A 21360-nucleotide genomic window follows, 5' to 3' on the forward strand; every position below is an offset into this window, starting at 1 on the left:
AGATAAGAGTCATTTTTAGCAAGAGGTAATAGGAGCAGTCAAAAATTATCTCAAAGAATTAACAAATGTGAACAAAAATTACCATCAACTCATGACTCTGACCCCTTATATAAGATCATTTCTTGGATTTGATCTGGATATTGAAAGAAAGTAGACTGACAAACTCTCCTTTGCACAGACCCACTTACAAATCAGCATCCATTTAGTACCAATGTTTCTAACCTGCTGGAAACTAAAGAAAAGACTTTTTCAATTCAGATGTTAGAACATTTAAAATTGTGTTCAGTGAAGGAAATACAGAAGGGGAAGAAATTCAAAAGGAAATTCAGAAAGAAATGTATTAACCCCTACTTTTTCATTTTTTCTAACCTAATCAGCCCATTTTTAAATGGCCTAGGGACACACTGGACTTCTCAGGTGGCACCAGCAGTACAGAATCTGTTGTCAATGCAGGAGACTCAAGAGACTCAGATTCAGTCTCTGGGTTGGGAAGATACCCTGGAGTAGGAAATGACAACCCACTCCAGTATTCTTGGCTGGAAAATTCCATGGGCAGAGAAGCCTGGCAGGCTGCAGTCCATGGGTCCGCAAAGAACTGGACACAACTGAGTACTAACTCACTCAGGAATATCCTCTTATAAGGAATGAATACTGTGTGCATTATTTATCATAGCGATGTTTGTACAATTCTACAAACATTGAAAACATTGATGGATAGATGCCAGGTCTTACGCTAGAAGACTTCCCTGGTGGCTTAGTGGTAAAGAATCTGCTTGCCAATGCAGGAGACACAGGATTGAACCTTAGGTCAAGAAGATCCCCTGGACAAGGATATGGCAACCTACTCCAGTATTCTTGACTGGGAAGACCCATGGACAGAGAAGCCTGGTGGGCTACAGTCCATGGGGTTGCAGAGAGTCAGACAAGACTTAGTGACTAAACAACAATAACAGCACGGACTAGAAATTTAAGAATCCTGGTGTCTGGAGGAATGGAGGAACTGTTAGAAATTGAGGTGGGTATTTTCACACTTGACTGGATATGCTCTCTTTTCTCTTCCTCAAGCTCCTAAACACATTCATCCTTTTAAGTGACTGAAATGCTAATGATGTTATTGAACTTAGAATAACTCTCTGGAGATATTCCTTTCTTTTAACTCCTTGGACATTTGGGAATACAATTCATAGTAAGTATAAATATTATAAGTTGAATTATTTCAGGACCCTGCTATTTGCTAAATTGAGTTCTTTCATAAGATAATGTTCTTACAAAGCAATTAATTCCCTCAGTGGACTAATGCTCTTCTATATTTCTTTATGAACAAGTTCAGATGTTTACAGGAAATGCCAAATTAAACATTCTGATGGACTTATTAATGAGTGCTTGGGTTTTCATCTGTGTTTTTTTCACAGCTGTATATCCAGCTTCTAGAAAAGTGCTTGCGAGACCGGTACAAGCTCAATAAATATTTGGTTAAGTGAGTAAATAAAGGAATATGTTCCCGGGCTTGACCTGAGACTGAAGTATGAAGTGTCTCATTTCAAGCGCACGTGGGAAGCAGGAGAAATATAAGTGTTTAGGCTTTTTACCTTGTCACATTCATAGTTAGAACCACCTAGCTGGGAGGAGGCACATGGCAAGGGGATGGAAGTTTCTGCATGTTACAGATTTAAAAGCAGACTCTGTCAATTTATTTACACTACTGAAAATCTGATTTTTTTTTTTCCAAAAAGGAATGATACATTTCTAGGCCCATATTGACTAAGATAAAGGGGGAAAAACCTGTAGAAAGCCCCACAGCACTTGTAACAATAGTCTAGGCTGAAGTATATGGCTGTCACACTAAGGCAGTAACACTTTCCATGATTTAAACCCTAGTGGGTAAACATTTGAATTTAAAGTGTAGATACGTTTTGGAAACACTCAGCCAACTCAGGAAACACATGTGCTATGGTGCCATCAGGTCACACTTCAGGTGGAGCCCTGGGAAATTTTTTGGAAAATACTGGTAGAAATAGATTGGAATAGAGAGAGAGAGGGTGCATAAATCCATTAGCGATTGCATTTATAGCTCTTCCCATCTGTCATTTTCAAAGCATTTTTCTAATATTAGCTGCTGAAGTTCTAAGTGCACATGGCGCACACCCATTGTCTCCTTGCACTTGGTAAAGGTAAAGAATGGAATGCAGGAAGCAGAAGCGAGTTACCATTTGTCTGTGATCCGGACAGAATGAAATGCAGGGACTTAAACCTTGTGTTCTCAATGTCTTTCCCTATGCTGAAAATCTATGAGGCCAACTATTTCCTATGAATAATTTTTGCCTTTCAACAAAATCTTCATTCTTACTCTCTACATAGATTAGAGAGAAAGCTGACAGTATGAAAACACTGCTGAAGTACCCATTATAACATAATCTATTACATTGAAGACTTGATTATACCAACTCGAGGCAAGAAAGACCAACTTAGAGAAAGAAAGAATCACGTGATGCTGGCAAGATTTAATTAATTATATGAACTCTACAGTTACCATCAAAACCATGCAACACAATGCATTTCTAAGGTATTTGTTTCAATTTGACATAAGCAAAAAGATTCTGTAGTTTAATTAAACTCATACCTCTCTACCTCTCTAGAATCTAGGTGACATTATAGAGTTTACTTATGACCAAGACAAATAAATGGTCTAAATCATTTAACAAAATTGTCTGAAGAAACAAATAGCCATAATTTAGGATGATTACACCACTAGGCCAGTTATTTTAAACTTAAAAATGGGTGCTATTTTAAACTTAAAAATGGATATATGACTCCTAGAACTAGAACATAAGATCCTTGAAGAGTAGGGATTTGAAAGAGACAATTAGGAAAATTTCACTGAATGAACTTTGCTCCTACCCAGGCTACACTTGCACTTCAGTAAGTGAGCTGGGGATCTGGAAGCTTCTTGTGGCTAATGTCTGCAACACGCTGCGATAATGACCAAGAGACTAATCGTTCAAGTGAAAAAAGGCTTGGCAAGTGCAAGGAAAAAGGAGCTTACAGTTACTCATGCAGTGAAATTTTTAAAAAAGAAAAACTTATAAAGAAATCCAGGCCATATCTCATGAGGGGAAGAAGAAACTAAAAAAATTTAAGAGACAAAGCCAGTCTATACAGATTAGAATAATATATGCACAAATCTCTGGAGAAACTCTATTATATCACAATTAATGCAGAGACTGCAATCAAGCCAGGCTAATTTCAATAGATTCCAAGTTTTGAACAGTTCCTAGACTATCCAAGTGGGAATTTGGCCAGGACGCTGGGGTTAATAATTCATTTTGAGAGAGGCTAATTCTTTGGGAGGCAGCCCACTCTGCAGGAGGAAGCATTTGGCCCATGTGAGCAAATTTGCTCTTCAAGATCACCCTCTATTAGCTCCACAAGACACTGTTTTTTGGGTGTGGGGGTGGGGGTCAGTTTACTTTCTCATGCATATAGAAATATTTATCATGTTTTCGATAATTATATATTAATATCAGATGAATGATTCAAATATATTCACGAAATGTTTGGATTCTTAAAGAATAATTTTCATGCTAACTTTCCATTACCATGATCTGAGTATAGAATTATCATTGGTGTACTGTGGCAAAATATACAAACTGTGTAATCAGATGGTTCTGGTGTTTAATCTTGGCTTCATGGATTAGGAACTGGGAAACTTTGAAAATGCTACCAAACCACGCTAGGACTCAGGTTCACCACTCATAAAATACAAAAATTAATGGTGCCTACCTCAGAGGGGTCTCATGAAGCTTAAATAAGTCACTTGTTAATTGAACAAACAGTTTTGAGTGCCAGGAACTGTTACAGCTACTGGGAATACAGTAACAAAAGAGACAAATTCCTGACCCCCATGAAACTTACATTCTGAGAGGGGACACAGGCATTAAACCAAAAATATAGCATTTGCCTGAAGGTGATAAGTTTTATGAAAAAATAAACTTCATTGAGGTTATTTCTACACCAAGATAGAAAGTGAACAGGGGAATTGATCTCTTATATAGGGTGGTCAGGGAGAGCATTTTGAGAAGGTGACATCTAAGCAGAGAAGGTCAGCGCCAGCTAGAACGCAGTGGGAGGAGCAGGAGGCCTGTGTCCTACAGCACAGAGAGGGGCGAAGTGCAAGGACAGGGCTGGAAAAGCAGCTGGTGTCGTTCACTCCAGGTGCTGCAGGTCATCTTAAAGGAACAGAGTGCTAAGATGCTGTCTGGCACATAATAATCAAACACATAACAAACTATAGCTATTTATGTATTCATATTGAGTAAAGAGTCACCAATCAGAATCCCTCATGTTTTCCATTGCTCTGCCAGGTCACTGGCAGTTTCCACATCAGTCCTGTCATCTTAACATAGCTGATTCCTAACCTCTGGTACCTTAACACATTTTAAAAGTCCAATGACAGATGAATGCATAAAGAAGATGTGGCACGTATATACAATGGAATATTATTCAGTCATAAAAAGGAATGAAATTTGGTCATTTCTAGAGATGTAGATGGACCAAGAGTCTGTCATACTGAGTGAAGTAAGTCAGACAGAGGAAAACAAATATCACGTATTAATGCATATATATGGAATCTAGAAAAATTGCACAGATGAACCTATTTCTAGGGTAGGAATAGTGATACAGACACAGAGAACAGACATGTGGACAAAGTGGGGGAAGAAGAGGGTGGAATTAACTGGGATATTGGAACTGACATATTTATACTACCAGGTATAAAACAGACAGCTCATGGGAATGTGCTATATAGCGCAGAGAACACAGCTCAGGGCTCTGTGCTGACCTAGATGGGTGGGATGGGGCTGGTGGTGGTGGCAGGAGGCTCACGAGGGAGGGGATTCAGGTAAGCATATAGTAGATTCACTTCATTATACAGCAGAGACTAACACAACATTGTAAAGCAAGTATACTCCAATAATAAAAGAAAATGCTTGTGGACCTCACGGGGGTTTCCAAACACGAATGTTTTCTCAGATGTGTGGGGTTTTTTTATACCTTGCCTGGTAACTGGTCTTAAAAGTGATGGGTTCTTTAATTGTGAATAAAGTGATGGTGATGGTTTAGTCACTAAGTTGTGTCCGACTCTCACGACCCCATGGATTGTAGCCCATCAGGCTCCTCTGTCCACGGAATTTCCCATGCAAGAATACTTAAGTGGGTTGCCATTTCCTTCTCCTGGGGATCTTTCTGACCCAGGGATTGAACCTGGGTCTCCTGCATTGCAGGTGAATATTTTTTTTTTTACCATCTGAGCCACCAAGAAAGCAGAATAAGGTGAGAGCAGGTGCAAAACGAATCTTCACCTGAGATGTGTAGTGGGAGATAAGTTAGTACAGAGTCCGTTGTGTTTCCCCAGAAACAGCAGAAATTGAGTGCTACTTCATACTGAGCTGATTTAGAAGAAAATCTTTCACTGGTTTTCAAGTCTCTGACAACAGTTCAATACAAATCACCACCAGCACCCCCACAATATACAGCATGAGTCATTCATACTCCTCCCAAAACTTGCATGGCTCCATGTCACCAATAAAACAGACTTCTGGCCTGTAGTGAAAGGCCTTTCACAATCTGGCCTCAACCCATTTTTCCAAACTTATATCCCATTACTCTATAACACACATGTAAAGCCCTAACCAAATCACACTGGCTTCTTTGTTCACTTTATTCCTATATCATTGCCATCAAAATCTTCCCATATTGTAGATATTTCAAATGTCCACCATTATTTTGGGCTTTCTTCCCATTTTATACACACAGAAGCCTATGTTTCCCAGTCCCTCTGCGTCTCTCTTTCCCAGGAATTGGGCAGGACCATATGACTAGTTCTAGACAGAGGACTGTGATTGAGGGGACCTGTGCTATTTTGGAGCTGATGAATTCACTTGCAGATGTGAACTTCCCAGGCCCTCTCTCTTGCTGCTGCAGTCATGGGGGTACTTGTTGAGACGGAGGTGCCACAAGATGCAAGGACCGTATATGCTAAACTTGCATGTGGAGGACAGTTGCTTCCGACAGTAGAATGAATGCATGGCTGAGTCTGTGTGACCAAGAGATAAATCCTCATTATGCTAAGCCACTGAGATTTTGGTGATATTTGTCAAAGCAGCATAACATAGCCTATTCTGATTGATATGCCATTCTTTAAGATCTTTGATCACCACTTTGAAGTGATTCTTGCTCTCTTTTCCAAAAAAAACTAATATGAATATATTTTTTTTAGATGCTGGCAAATAATTGCTTTGCAGGAATAATCAGCAGCTCTAGTGAAAAGGATCTTTGATAAGCTTTGATAAACTGGGAAATGGAGGTCAAAACGAATTTTCCAAGCCTAGAGTCTAGTGGCAGCCAAGTTTCTTGTCAAAGCTGCGAGCTACTCAGTTGAATAAAGGGCTGACAAGCTGTGTTGAGAGTTGCCTAGTAGAAGAGATGGAGAAATGAGTAAGGTTAAAAGGGAATACCTGGGGATGAGATGAGTAGAACGAGTATTTTTCAAGGGGCATGTGTGGTGTGTGATGTGACACCTCCCCATGACACTACAAATCTTCAGTAAAGCTAGAGAATTGAAAAAAATCCTTATATGGTTGGGATTCTTGAGGAAGCTGATGAAGCAGCTGAATTTGACATCACGTTTGTATAGATTTAAAACAGACTCACTTGTGTGGTCAAAGGAATCAGCTGATATCTGAGTCACACTTCATTTATATTCCTCAAGTACTTGTACTTGAGGTCTTGTACAACCTTGTGTTACAGATCCTGGGGCGGGGATGCGGGAGCGGGTGGGGTTGACTTCTCAACAAGAGAGTGAGGTCTTCAATGAAAGAAACCATATTTCACACGTCTCTTTATCCTGCACACGCGTAATTCGGAACACTATAGTAAAAGATCCCAGTAAAAATGTATCCGCTGAATAGATGACCGCCACAGATCAAAACCAGTCCTTTTTACCCTGTTTTCTCATCCTGAAATGTAAACTGGCCTGAACTTCCTCTTCTACTTTTAAGTTTTTGCTAGAGGCGGTTCAAGAATATTCTATGATATTTCTGTCATTCTAATTTGTAAGGGGTAGCATGTAATTTAGCCCCTCATCAGCACAACCTTGCTAATTAGACATTGTTGTATTTCTTCTCTTAGTCTGCACTCTTAACTGCATTTAATTATCTGAATTTTCTCAGTAGGAAAAGAAAGAACTTCCACAAAGGGTGAGAATTGGGAGGAAATGTAGATAAAAATGAATTTCACTATCTCACTTCCAGCTTATCTTCTCTGTCATCAACAGTGAAGTCCTGTTTTTGTCTCTTCAGAAAACCACATGACATTTGAGAATCTTCTCCTGTGCTGCACACATTTCAGAACCATCTGGAACACCTTCCTTCCTTCCTTCTCTCCACCTCCCTGATCGTCCATCCTTTTCTTCAAAAATGAAAGTGTTTTTTTTTTTTTTTCCCCCTTATCTGGCTTGCTTTTCCTATGTTTCTGAGTTCTTCCATTTTATCTTAGTTCTTTGGTTATTTGCAGTGGCATTTATGTGCAGACAAAGTTACACATACAGCATAGTCTGAAATAAGTAATACTTTGAGATAAATCTTCTGTGGTACATATTGAAAATTAAGAATTACTTATCTGACTTCTAATTTCAAATATTAATGAGAAGTAAAAACTGCAAAGATAATCAAGTCAGTACATACTAGAACATGAAGAAGCACTACTATAACACCTATAAATAATAGCAACATCTGTATTGCTCTTTTAAAATTAGCATGGTTGCGCTCTCAGGAAGTCTTGTGTCTGCACAAGAATTAGAAAATTAAACTCGTACCTACAGACTTTGAAGATCTCTTCATAATGAAAAAGTGTAAACTACAGCTTCTCATGATGTAATACTTGAGAGTATTTGTCTTTTTTACAAACAAAAATGTATAGATAAAAGGAAACCATACACAGCCCTCTTCTCCAAATATTTCTTTCACTTGTCATAGCAGATAAATTTTAGACTACTGACACAGACTCTATAATAACCTGTATATGTACCCAGTCAGGTTTACAAAGAATAGGCTCCTGGCTGAAACTCTTGAATGTAATATAGTTTTGTTTCAAAGTGAAAGCATTTAAATACATCCCCCCCCCCCTTCCCTTTCCTCTCTCTCAGTCTCTCTCTCACACACACGCTCTCTCTCCCTCACTGCAGTAAATTAGCAATGCTCCCCATTTGCCACATCTGGATTTCAACATTGCCCTTTCCTATGAGAGCACATGTCCACACTGGTGTCCCCAGTGCGACACAGGGAAAGTGATTCCTCACCCAGACAAGGGGCTCCTGACACTCGTCTTTATTGCCCCATCATAAATTCATAAAGGGATGTCTGCTGTAACCGTTTGGCAAGTTCACTGCATAAACATCAACACCAATTTAATGACTTGTGTACACATCGTAAACTAGAGAATCTTTATACAAAGAAATCAGATAAATCAAACATGAGCAGAGGCTTGGGGGAAAGCAATTAAAGCTTTAAGTTAAGGTGGCTGTGGGAGTGCATGGCGTCACATTAAAACAGATAACAGAATATGTGTTAATGCAACTACAGCATGTGTAATTAAATTAATTAGTAATATTAAATGTGTTTAAGGTAACAACACATCAACAGATAAATAGACGAGAAACATTTAAAAGCAATTTTCCCATTTTATGTTCTATCCAAAGAATAAGCAAAAAAGAGAAAAAACCCTGAAACTTCCTAGGAAGTAGTTAAAAATAAAATAGGGAGGGGATGTAAAGTTGATTTACTTGCCTCTGGCTACTAATGGAAAAAAGGAAAAAGGAATAGTCAGAATATAAAAACCTGTTTGGCTATATTTCATTTCCTATAGCATATTGAAACATTTTGATGCCAACCCATTTCATTCTAATACCTCAAAGGCTGGCATAAAGTGCCCCGAAGGTATGTTGTTTTCTGAGCAAGCATTTGCAGTCCATCCCTAAGAAATGCGTAAGCGTCACCTGGTAATACAAATTTTAAAATTATATTTAAAACATCCAAGGAGATTTTTTGCTGAACAAAAATTAGATTGTCTATATGCCAAAGCTTCTCATCGGCTGAAAGCTGGAAGCTAAATTTGGCCGTAAGAAACTGGCTTGGAACTGGAGAAGTTCTGGGGCCAAATTCAGCCCTGTAGTACTTGTATGCCTTGTTACATAGGAAAAAAATAGGTCTGTTCCAGTGATAGCAAGACTGCCATTTATTCATCTCAAAAGCAATAAGATCTTAGAACAAAACCTCTATAACACAAAATGCTTTTAACTTCTCCCTGAGGGGAACACAATATACACAATTTATGTAAAAAGAAGAGAAATGAAAGCTAAGTATTCCAGTTAAGGGTCAGAAATCAATATTTCTTTAACAGCCTAAGCAACATGCATTACTCTTAATACAAATACTTAGGAGACTTTACATTCTCCATAAAGGGGGATTTTCACATAATTGGGGTTGAAAGTGGCAGAATACGCTCTCCCATCTTAGTTTCTATTGCTAAAAAATAAAAAAGAATATATTTGAACAGCATTTCACTGATCCTGTCATCCTTGGTTAAAACTTCTTACCTAAATGTCTTCAGTGTGGAGCAACAGGTAACTACAGTTAATACATTTCCATTCATTCTCCATGGAATGTGATAAAGACCTTGCAGTATCAAAATAGACCATGAAGAAACTGCAAAAAAAATCTGGACATGAAACTAACTGTATGGGTATAAGGAGGATATAGCTTTTTTTTTTTATAAGATCGCAAGTTTTCTGTGATGTTCCATTATGCTGTCAATAAAAAAAAGGGTTTGAAAAAAAAAGTCTTCAGTTTAGTGGCACACACAGAAAAGTTATGATAAGATATAATAGGCAGATCATAGACCTGAAGAAGTGAAGTATAACTAAAAGGACTGAGTTTTTAAAAAGACATACCCTAACTAGTTTCTGCAGAGAAGGCAATGGCACCCCACTCCCATACTCTTGCCTGGAAAATCCCATGGACAGAGGAGCCTGGTAGGCTGCAGTCCATGGGGTCACTAAGAGTTGGACACGACTGAGCGACTTCACTTTCACTTTTCACTCTCCTGTATTGGAGAAGGAAATGGCAACCCACTCCAGTGTTCTTGCCTGGAGAATCCCAGGGACGGGGGAGCCTGGTGGGCTGCCGTCTATGGCGTCGCACAGAGTTGGATACAACTGAAATGACTTAGCAGCAGCAGCAGCAGCAGCAACTAGTTTCTGAGCATTGACCAGGACCCTCTTCCAATATGATCTCTGTACTGGAGGCAGAATGATCACTGTAAAGGACTGATCTGAACGTGTCACTCCTCCTTCAAGGGCTTTCCCATTCAGTCAGTCAGTTCAGTCGCTCAGTCATGTCTGACTCTTTGCAACCCCATGAATTGCAGCACGCCAGGCCTCCTTGTCCATCACCAACTCCTGGAGTTCACTCAGACTCATGTCCGTCGAGTCAGTGATGCCATCCAGCCATCTCATCCTCTGTTGTCCCCTTCTTCTCTTGCCCCCAATCCCTCCCAGCATCAGAGTCTTTTCCAATGAGTCAACTCTTCGCATGAGGTGGCCAAAGTACTGGAGTTTCAGCTTTAGCATCAGTCCTTCCAAAGGAATCCCAGGGCTGATCTCCTTCAGAATGGACTGATTGGATCTCCTTGCAGTCCAAGGGACTCTCAAGAGTCTTCTCCAACACCACAGTTTAAAAGCATCAATTCTTCGGCACTCAGCCTTCTTCACAGTCCAACTCTCACATCCGTACATGACCACTGGAAAAAGCATAGCCTTGACTAGACAGACCTTTGTTGGCAAACTGATGTCTCTGCTTTTGAATATGCTATCTAGGTTGGTCATAACGTTCCTTCCAAGGAGTAAGCGTCTTTTAATTTCATTACTCTCTGGCAAAAGATCAAAATGTTTACCATGGCCTTTAAGGCACCAGACGCCCTTGGCAGAAGCTTCCAGAGTCAGGTTGCTGCCTTCTCCGATTGCTGTCTCCCCTCTATTCTCACTGCCCTTTCACTCCACAACCCTACAACTCTCACTCCTGTCACAGGACCTTTGCACTTGCTATTTCTGATTTCTTTCCCTATGACCTATCCCCCACCCTCAATGCCCATATCTTCCTATTTCAGAACTAAAGTTAACTGATGCTGAGCTTTCTGATCAGGTCAATTCCCTCAATATATACTCTCAGAGCTTCCTAGGTTTATCCTCCTGGGCACTTACTCCAGCTATCTTTTACCAGGCTATAAGTACCACAATGGCAGCAACTGCATCTATGTTTTTATCCACCACTGTATCTTCAGTGCCTAGCACAGAGGGTGATTCATAAAAGAAGGACTTGATAAATATATGTGGATTCGATGAGTGAATGAATGAGTGTCAAGTTAGATTTAAGATTCTTAAAAAGACCATGAGAGTAACCGCAAGTCACTTCTAAGCAGCTCAGAATTAAGTAACAATTCAGCAGCTATATCAGTACAAGCACAACTCAATGGAGAGGACCAAATGATTAAACTGTGGTTGGTGAGACCCACCTGAAGAAGTGGGAAGGATTATCAAAGAGCCCTTCTGATACTCACAAGATCCTTTAAAAATGGCACAGGATCACATTTGTTAGATCTTTTGCTTGTGCATGGCTGTTTTCCTTGGCCAAGCTGACCCAGAAGTTAAACCTCTTAGAAGAAGAGTTATCCACTTACTGGGTATATAATAAAGAAGCACATTAATTTTTCTCCCCATTTGGAATAAGTAACCAAATAGTGGTCATCCACAAAGCATCTCTATTTTTTCTCTCCATCTATATGTACTTTTTCTGATCATAATTATTTTTAAAAATTCATTTATTAGTCTCATGCCTTTTAAAAGTTTTTCTTCTTCCTGTTCTTTCCTTCGTTCAGTGATGTTGCCATATGGCCCTAAGGAGCCCTGAGGACATTACTCACTGCCACCATCTCTCTGGGTTTTCAAACAACCTTAATATTTCTAAGGTTTAAGATTCAAGTTTATAAGAAACTCTCTTTTTTTCTAAAGCAGAATTTAGAGGACTCAACTGTAGATGATTCACAGAGCTACTTGTTTTCTTTGTACAAAAACAATGAAGAATTCCCTGACTCTTAATATTGAAACCAATTCCTGTTATCCACAAACCTGTTGAAACTGCCTCTACTGCTTAGCACCAAGAAAAGATTTCTTTGCGTAGGCTAAGAACTATCTTTTAAATCAGTGAAGTACCTACTAGATTTAGTCTATATTTGCATGTATGCCTTGTACTTGCCAATAAACACCAATAGAGCTGTAGGAAAAGACTCGACTTTGATTTTCACTTGGTTATCAGCAAGTCACCTCATCTTTCTGAGCCTTACTTTGCTCATTTATAAAATAGGATAAGAATACCTCACATGTGGGGCCAGGGTTGAAAAAATGATTGACATGATACTAATTAAATAAGAAATTAAAACATCAAACTAAAATCTGTAACTATACTTCATGCTGAAAAAAAATCCCTTAAAACTAAAGACATTGTTTTTCTGTTATTTTAAAAGCACTAATATTTGATTTGAAATATTTGTAAGATATATAAATCCCTTGATTTCCAAAATTGATGTTTTTAGCTTAAATATGATGTGACTTGTCCATGGACATCTGCTAGCATTTATAATTGACCAGTTAGTCTCAGTCATGTCTGGCTCTTTGCAATCCCATGGACTGCAGCCCGCCAGCTTCCTCCATCCATCAGATTCTCCAGGTAAGAATACTGGAATGGGTTGCCATTTCCTTCTCCAGGGGATCTTCCCGATCCAGGGATCAAACCTGGGTCTGCTGCATTGCAGGCAGACTCTTTACAGTCTAAGCCACCAGGGAAGCCCAGTATTTATAATTAAATACTTCTAAACATCTAATTTAGCAATATTTTCATGTCAGCTTGCCTCTCATTATTTTTCAAATATTTTTTCCAACTGAGAGCATTTTCTGTCTTTGCCTTTGAAATCATCTTAATACAAATCAGTCACATTTTCATTTCCTAGAAAGTTGGAGAGTGTCATCAAAATTTCAGTTAAAGAACTCTTATCTTGTTTTATACCACGAAATGTACAGTCTTCATGATTTTAGAATATTTTTACATCAGGGCTGATATCAGCTCTACAGAGTTATGTTTAAAAAAATACATCATATGGAAATTTAAAAAAACAGATTTCAAAATTCTAACTGTTGATATCTCAGGCTCCTACCTATTTCATTTGTCATCTTTTTCCTTTCCATCAAGCCATAGAAGTTGACCACAAGAAGGTCAATGAGTCCAGATATTTTATTTTAATATATTCACACTGCGAAAATCTAATAGTTTATATTCAAAAAAATTAAGTCATTTTCTGTATACCAATACCTCAGTGATTTCCTATATTCTCCCAAATTCCTAAATCATTCCAAAGCTATGACATGCCATGTTAACAGTTAAAAACACGAAAACTAGAAACAAAAAAACGGCAATTTCCCAAACAGAATGCATTTGGTCATGCTGAAATGAGATCTTGTCCTCTAGGGCTGACCTTTGCCCCATCTCAAACTTCCTGGATTCTTAGGTTTGTGGCCTTGACTAACAAGGGTTAACGTAGCTAAATCAAGAATCAGATGGACAGTAGGGCCCTGAAAAACTATGTCCTCTGGTTAAATCTCTAAGCCATGCCCCGTTGAGAACAGAACAGTCTTTTCCCTGTCTCTGGCTTTTCTGTTGTTTGGTTTTTATTTTTTTTCTGGTGAGAAAGTGAGCGAGTGTAAGACCGACACACCCATCAGAACTGTTCTTGGCACTTTTGTGTGCCAATCAGGGCAAAATACTTAAAAAAAATAGTCTTGGTAACACACGCTCGTAAGTGCAGATCAGTCTCCTATTTTCCCAACGATCAAAATATCAAGAGATGGGAGATCTCTCCCAGAACAGCCTTATTATCGAGACTCAGGCAAGCACCTGGGGAATTAATAGCTGACATACCTCATTTTAAACATCTACCATATGTTCATGGAGAATACAGCCACGTTACTTATCACTTTCTGTTTTTCTTTCATTGGTTTATGTTTTGCCTTGAATAAAAACCGCATGAAAACACAGTCTTACGGTACCAGGTATGCAGCTCCTCCATGGAATAGCTCAATAACATTTTTAGTGTTTTATTTATGCAAACAAAAGTGCTCCTCAAATCAATGCAGGCTGAACTGCTTGAAGAGTGCTGTTAGAATTTCAGTAAACTGAAGCTTTTTCCTAACATCGCTCAGGTACAGATACTCTCCAAAAGGCCTGTGATTGCTTTTTTTTTCCTTTCTTGTTTTTTAAAATCATATATCTGTGTTTCAGTGTTCCTCAAATTTATCCAAAGCAGAATCATGAAATTTCTTAAGGCAAGGCAGTGGGTTCACAAAAAATGAGGTGTTTTTTTTTTCTTCCCAGTGGTCTGTGAATCTACTGAACACCTACTACGTGCTATAGGCTTTGGACACTCACATGTTCATTCTCCTCTTCCGGACAATGCTGTGAGATGAAAATTACCAGCTCCATCTAAGAGAAACTGAGCTTCTGAGAGAGTAAGTTCTGTGTTTAAGGTTGCATAGCTAGTGAGTGGCGGAGCTGGGAATCCAACTGTTTCTTCATTTCTTTCTTACACTTCCAACTGCTTGTTTATTGTTTTGACTGGCACACAATTGAGACGATATTCACATGCACAGCCTCTCCAGTGTGAGACCAAGCACATTATAACACATTAGGAAAGAACGTGAATGAAGGTAGATCACAGTGGTATCATGTATATATCCTAATACATGCATGTCATTTGGAAACATCGGTTTTCAAATGATGGGACCCACCAGGCTGCTGGAGACAGAGGGCTCTCTACTAATGTGCCTAGAAACCTACATGGACAGCAGAAGATGTGAAGACTGAGACTGAATTGTTTATGAGCTTGATATAACTAATGAGAAGATTTGGAGAAAGGTATGGTTTTGATTTGTTTGGTTTTTAATGATCAATGGGACACGCAGTTTATGAGCAAGCCCTAGGCTGGCATGGGATACAAAGAGGAGAAAAACACAATCCCAGCCTCCAAACTTAAAAACTCAAGTAGAGAAGGTATGATAAGTATACGAATAACAGTTAATAGTACAGTTTTAGAACTTACATTCAGTTGAGGGAAAACATATTTTCAAGAATGTTTTATATGGTTACTTAAAACCTGGCTTCTTATGGTTGAGATATTAAGGAAAAATATTTAAATCAAATCCATGAAATAGCAACAAATGAGACACACTGATATACAGCTTTAAAAAAAAATGTTGATTGGGAGAAATGGGGAACTAAGTAGTAGGAAAGTTTTTAAAAGCACCAATTTTGACAGCAGACAGAGTCAAGTTCAAGCTCTGTCTAAAGTACTAACTAGCATGTGACCTTGGTTAAGTCTGGGTCCCTCACCTATAAAAGGAAGTCATCGAGTTGTCATATTTAAGAAGGTAATCCCTGCAATAAAGTACTTAATAGCATAGTGCCTAACTCCCAGTCAAATCATAATATTAATAAATATCAACTCATAATGTTAATATACATAAAATCTCACTCTGTTACTCTAAAAGCTGACACAGCAGAACTCTTTCATGACTGAAACTCCCTACCTCTAATTCCTTAAGATAAAATTTAGGAGAAACTGGCTGATCTTTATCTTCTTTTGGGGGGCCGCACTGGGTCTTTGTTGCAGCATGCAGGCTTTCTCTAGTTGCGGATCATGGGCTCTATGATGTCTGGGCTCTTTAGTTGTGGCACATGGGCTTAGCTGCCCCATCGGATTGTAGTTCCCCCATAAGGGATTGAACCTGCATCCCCGGCATTAGAAGGTGGATTCTCAATCACTGGACCACCAGGGACGTCCCTGATCTTTATCTTCTTGAGTGATTTCTAGTAATCAGAGCTTGAACACAGGCCACACTTGGAAGTGCATGCAGAACCAGGTCTAAACAGGGGGGCAAGCAACTCTAATTCCACTTCATCCACTGCTTGCTGGGTGACCATTGTGTACAAATTTTTTTTCACAGGGTCTAAGATGACCTGTATTAAAAACATTACCTCACTAGCCCTCTAGAAGGGCACATACTCTACACGCACAAATTAAAGTGTGACAAACTTTGATAAGCAGCTGTCTTTTGGTAAAACCATGAACACTTTCTATATTTCACAAGAAAAAAAATACGAAAACTTTTAGACAATTAATTCACATTTCTTCTCAGCAATCTAAATCTGTTTCTGGTCTTCAGGCCAATTTCCTTGGCATTTACAACAGCAGCAGCAATAAGGATTAACCTTTGGTAAAGTGCCTAACATGTGCCAGACACGGTGTGGGGTGATTTACATACATTTTTGCTAATCCTCAGATGCAGACTCTGAAACAGTAAATGACCTGCCTGGGGTAACTGTCAGTGAGGAGCAGAATCCAGATTAGATGAACCTAGGCCAATCTAGCTCCAGGATCTGTGCTCTTATCTCTGTCCCACAATGGCATTCCTCTTCCAGGCCCAGAAAAGTGCTTTATATCACTTTCTTGCTTATTACCTGGATCTTTTTTTTTTTTTTTTGAAACATTAAAAAACTACTAAAGCACATATATGGAATCTAGAAAGATGGTACTGATGCATCTATTTGCAGGGCAGCAATGGCGTCACAAACCAGAGAATAGACTTATGGACCAGGGTGTGGAAGCCGAAGGAGAGCGTGAGATGAACGGAGAGAGTAGAATGGAAGTATATACACTACCATATATAAAACAGATAGGCAATGGAAATTTTCTGTATGACTCAGGGAACTCAAACTGGGGCTCTATACAACCTAGAGGGTGAGAAAGAGTGGGAGATGGGGGGTTGGTTCAAGAGGGAGGGGACATATGTACACCTATGGCTAATTCATGTTGATGAATGGCAGAAATCAAACCAATTTTATAAAGCAATCATCAAACAATTTAAAATAAATAAATATAATTTTTTTAAAAAGAAGAAACCTACTAATTAGTATCTACATAGAACACGTTCATTGGAGAACACTTAGAAAGGTAAAAAGTGCCAAAGAAAACAAATCCTAGACACTTCTCTACCCAGAACGGGCACAGCTAACATTTTGTGTCATAATTTTCCCGAATATTTTCCATATGTATATGTTTAATTTATATATATATACATATATATATATATTAAATGGATTTGTGTTGCATTATATGCTAACCTGCTTTTTTTAAATGGCATGAAAATCTTCCTGTATCAATAAAGATGCATCTCCAGTATTACTGTTAATTTAATTTAGATAATTTAACTGTCCTTTCTATGGCAACTAACATTACTTGAGCTCAAGTCCAGGTCTCAGCAGTAGGTTTTGACAAATGTTCATATCAGTAAACCCCTTAGTTTTGTGCTGTGCTATGCTAAGTTGCCAGAGAAGTCAATGGCACCCCACTCCAGTACTCTTGCCTGGAAAATCCCATGGATGGAGGAGCCTGATAGGCTGCAGTCCATGGGGTCACTAAGAGTCGGACACGACTGAGCGACTTCACTTTCACTTTTCCCTTTCATGCATTGGAGAAGGAAATGGCAACCCACTCCAGTATTCTTGCCTGGAGAATCCCAGGGACGGGGGAGCCTGGTGGGCTGCCGTCTAAGGGGTTGCACAGAGTCGGACACGACTGAAGTGACTTAGTAGTAGTATGCTAAGTTGCTTCATTGTGTCTCTTTGTGACCCCATGGACTGTAGCCCACCAGGCTCCTCTGTCCATGGGATTCTCTAGGCAAGAATACTGAAGGGGGTTACAATGCCCTCCTCCAGGGGACCTTCCTAACTCAGGGATCAAACCCATGTCTTATGTCTTCTGCATTGGCAGGTGGGTTCTTTACCATTAGGGCCACCTGGGAAGCCCTCCCCTTTGGTTTATCCATTACTATTTCTTATAGCTTCATAATATTTCACAATATGGATGCACCTCAATTTATCTTTTTATCTCAATGACTGGATAGTGTCTGGTGTTATGATTAAAGTAAGCAACAACTATAATCAATACCTACTTATAACCTTGCTCACTAAATTATTATCTTTCAGGAAAACTGCTAGAGGTGGAACTGTGCAGTCGTAAGTATTCATTTTTTAAGGTTTGATTCTCCACAAAGGTTTTATCAATGCAGGCTCATGAAATGCTTGTCTCCCCAGTCCTTGCCAAGACTGGTGCTACTGTTCTTTTTGCTCTATGTTAATCTGATATGTAAAAACTGATATTGTACTTTATTTCCTCAAGGACTAGTGAAGATAAACTTTTTACATGGTTATTGATCATTTGCACTTTTTGTTAGTGAACTACTTACAAGTGGAGTTGCATCCGATGCATGTCTATTCAACTATATACACTTAGCAACATATTCATTTGTTATTAAAATTACTATAAAATTATACTTTGCATATATCCTCTATCTCATACATAGCACATTACATTGTTAGTCATTTATGCTGTTTCTTGCCATACATAAAGCTCAATTTTTTGATAGTTGTAATAGTGTTTTCTGCCCTTGAAATCCTCACAGAAAGGTTCCTTTAACTTAAATTTACACAACTATGTAACTAAAACAACCAAATATTGTTTTATTTCTTACACTGAGAATTTTAATTCTTTAGGAATCAGATGACATAATCTATTCTGTTCTCTCCCATCTGAGATGCCATCTTTATTTTAAAACAAATTCTTACATAAACTTCTGGTATGGTTATATACTTTCTCTTCTGTTCCATTGACAGGCATGTTCATTTCTGTGCCAGCTCAAAGCTGATAATTACTATAGCCTTATTTTGTTGTTGTTTAGTCGCTAAGTTGTGTCAGACCCTTTTGAGACTCCATGGACTATAGCCTGCCAAGCTCCTCTGTCCATGGGATTTCCCGGGCAAGAATACTGAAGTGGGTTGCCATTTCCTTCTCCAGGGGATCTTCCTGACCCAGGGATTGAATCTGTGTCTTCCCTTGTGGCTCAGCTGGTAAAGCATCCGCTTGCAATGCGGGGGACCTGGGTTCGATCCCTGGGCTGAGAAGATCCTCTGGAGAAGGGAAAGGCTACCCACTCCAGTATTCTGGCCTGGAGAATTTCATGGACTGTATAGTCCATGGGGTCGCAAAGAGTTGGACAAGACTGAGTGCCTTTTCATTTCACTCCTGCATTGGCAGGCAGATTTTTTTTTTTTTTTACCACTGAGCCACTAGGGAAGCCTGTAGCTCTGTAATGCATATTAATTACAGTACAACTACGACCTCCTTTTGGGCCTCCCTGGTGGCTCAGACTGTAAAGAGTGTCTGCAATGCAGGAGACCAGGGTTCGATCCTTGGGTTGGGAAGCTCCCCTGGAGAAGAGAATGGCAACCCACTCCAGTATTCTTGCCTGGAGAATCCCATGGCCAGAGATTGGTGGGCTTCACAGTCTATGGGGTCGCAAAGAGTTGAACATGACTGAGAAACTAACACTTATGACCTACTTTTGCTACTCTTTCAAAAAAAAAATCATAGTTTATGTTAGTGCATTTATTCTTCAAAATAAAACAATAATTTTTGTCAGGCTTCTCAAAAAATTCTAAGATTTTGATCTACAGGTTGGGAAAAGTTATCTTTACAATATATCTCTCCATTTGATCAAGCTTTCTTTTATGTCCCTCAATTCATCTCATTTTTTTTTCAAATAGTAATAAAACATATCTTTTGAAGTTATTTAATACTATATATTTTTTGTTGTGATTCAGTTTTTTTCTCATTTTCTCTTATTGCTGGTAAGTAATAAGCTTTTGATGTTTGCATACTGATTTTGTGACAAATGAACTCACATTGTTTTGAACAGTTTTTCATCTGATTATTTTAATTTCATTTGATTTTTTTGCTTAGGTAAGCAATTATATCATTTGCAAATTATTTAATATTTTCTTGTCCTTTCTGGGTATTTACACTTTCAGTTTCTTTTTTCCTCCTGCTGCACTGACTAGAATATCCAGATCAACTCTGAGAAAAGCTCAAAGTTGCCTCTTATTTATAATGAGACTATTTCTTGTAATCAGACTATCCCTTGGAGTTCCTTATCTGATAAGATACTAGATATTATTTTCTGATACATATTCTTTCTCATGTTAAAATATCCTTTTATCCCTTAATTATTAAGTGCTTAAAAATCAGGAATGAATGTTGACTTTTACTTCCTTTTTATCAATTTACATAATTATCATATGGATTTTCTCTTAATCTTGTGGTCTCTCAGTTGTGTTCGACTCTTTGCAACCCCATGGACTGTAGCCCACCAGTTTCCTCCATCCATGGGATTCTCTAGGCAAGAATACTGGAGTGGGTTGCCATTCCCTTCTCCAGGGGATCTTCCTGACCCAGGGATCAAAACTGGGTGTCCTGCATTGCAGGCAGACTCTTTAACAGTCTGAGCCAGCAGGGAAGACCATTTCTTGATCTACTGACATAAACTGTATTGATGAATTTTCTGATTTTTTTAATATTCCTGGAAGAAATTCTACTAGATTCTACTGCATTTTGAAAATACATTCCAAAATCTGCCTTATTAAAATTTTACTCAGGACGTCTGAGTCTATATCCATAAGAGATTGTACACATTTTTTTTTCATGTCTTATCTTTTGTCTGGTTTGATACCAGGTTCTGTAAAATCATGATGTTCATCCTTTTCCATGTTTTGGAATTACTTAAATGGTAGAGGAATTTCCACAAGAAACTGAGTAAATGTTACCATAAAACAGCCTAGGTCTACCATCCTTTTGGGAGAGAAAGGAACTTGGTTTATTTTGTCTTCTGTGGGCACACCACATGGCATGTGGGATCTTAGCTCCCTGACCAGGGATTGAATCCATGCCCTCGGAAATGGAAATGTGGAATCTTAACCCCTGGGCCACCAGGCGAAACCCCAGAAAGGAGCTTAGTTTTTAGACAACTTTTTCATTTTTTTCATGATTATTGACATATTCAGATTTGCTGCCTTTTAAATCAATAGATATTTATATTCTTATTTCTTTTTTCATTAAAAAAATGATATAATCCACATATTAAATCATAACCATAAAATTCCTGAACATTCTAATCACCCCAAAAAGACACCCCAAACCCACTAGCAGTCAATCCTTATTCCTTCTTCCAGTCCCCGGCAACCACTAATCTACTTTCTGTCTCTCTGTATTTGCCTATTCTAGACATTTCATACAAATGAAATCACATAACAT

The 21360-nt window shown here is 38.7% G+C and overlaps 1 protein-coding gene across 8 annotated transcripts in view; it reads right to left on the reverse strand.

Moving 5' to 3' along the window:
• The window catches only part of MEIS2 (Meis homeobox 2), a 224135-nt gene that overhangs the window by 84275 nt on the left and 118500 nt on the right, over positions 1–21360 (reverse strand). The window lies entirely within an intron of this gene.

The sequence above is a fragment of the Bos taurus genome, chromosome 10 (genome assembly GCF_002263795.3).
Source record: "Bos taurus isolate L1 Dominette 01449 registration number 42190680 breed Hereford chromosome 10, ARS-UCD2.0, whole genome shotgun sequence".
In the NCBI taxonomy this organism is placed as follows: Eukaryota; Metazoa; Chordata; class Mammalia; order Artiodactyla; family Bovidae; genus Bos; species Bos taurus.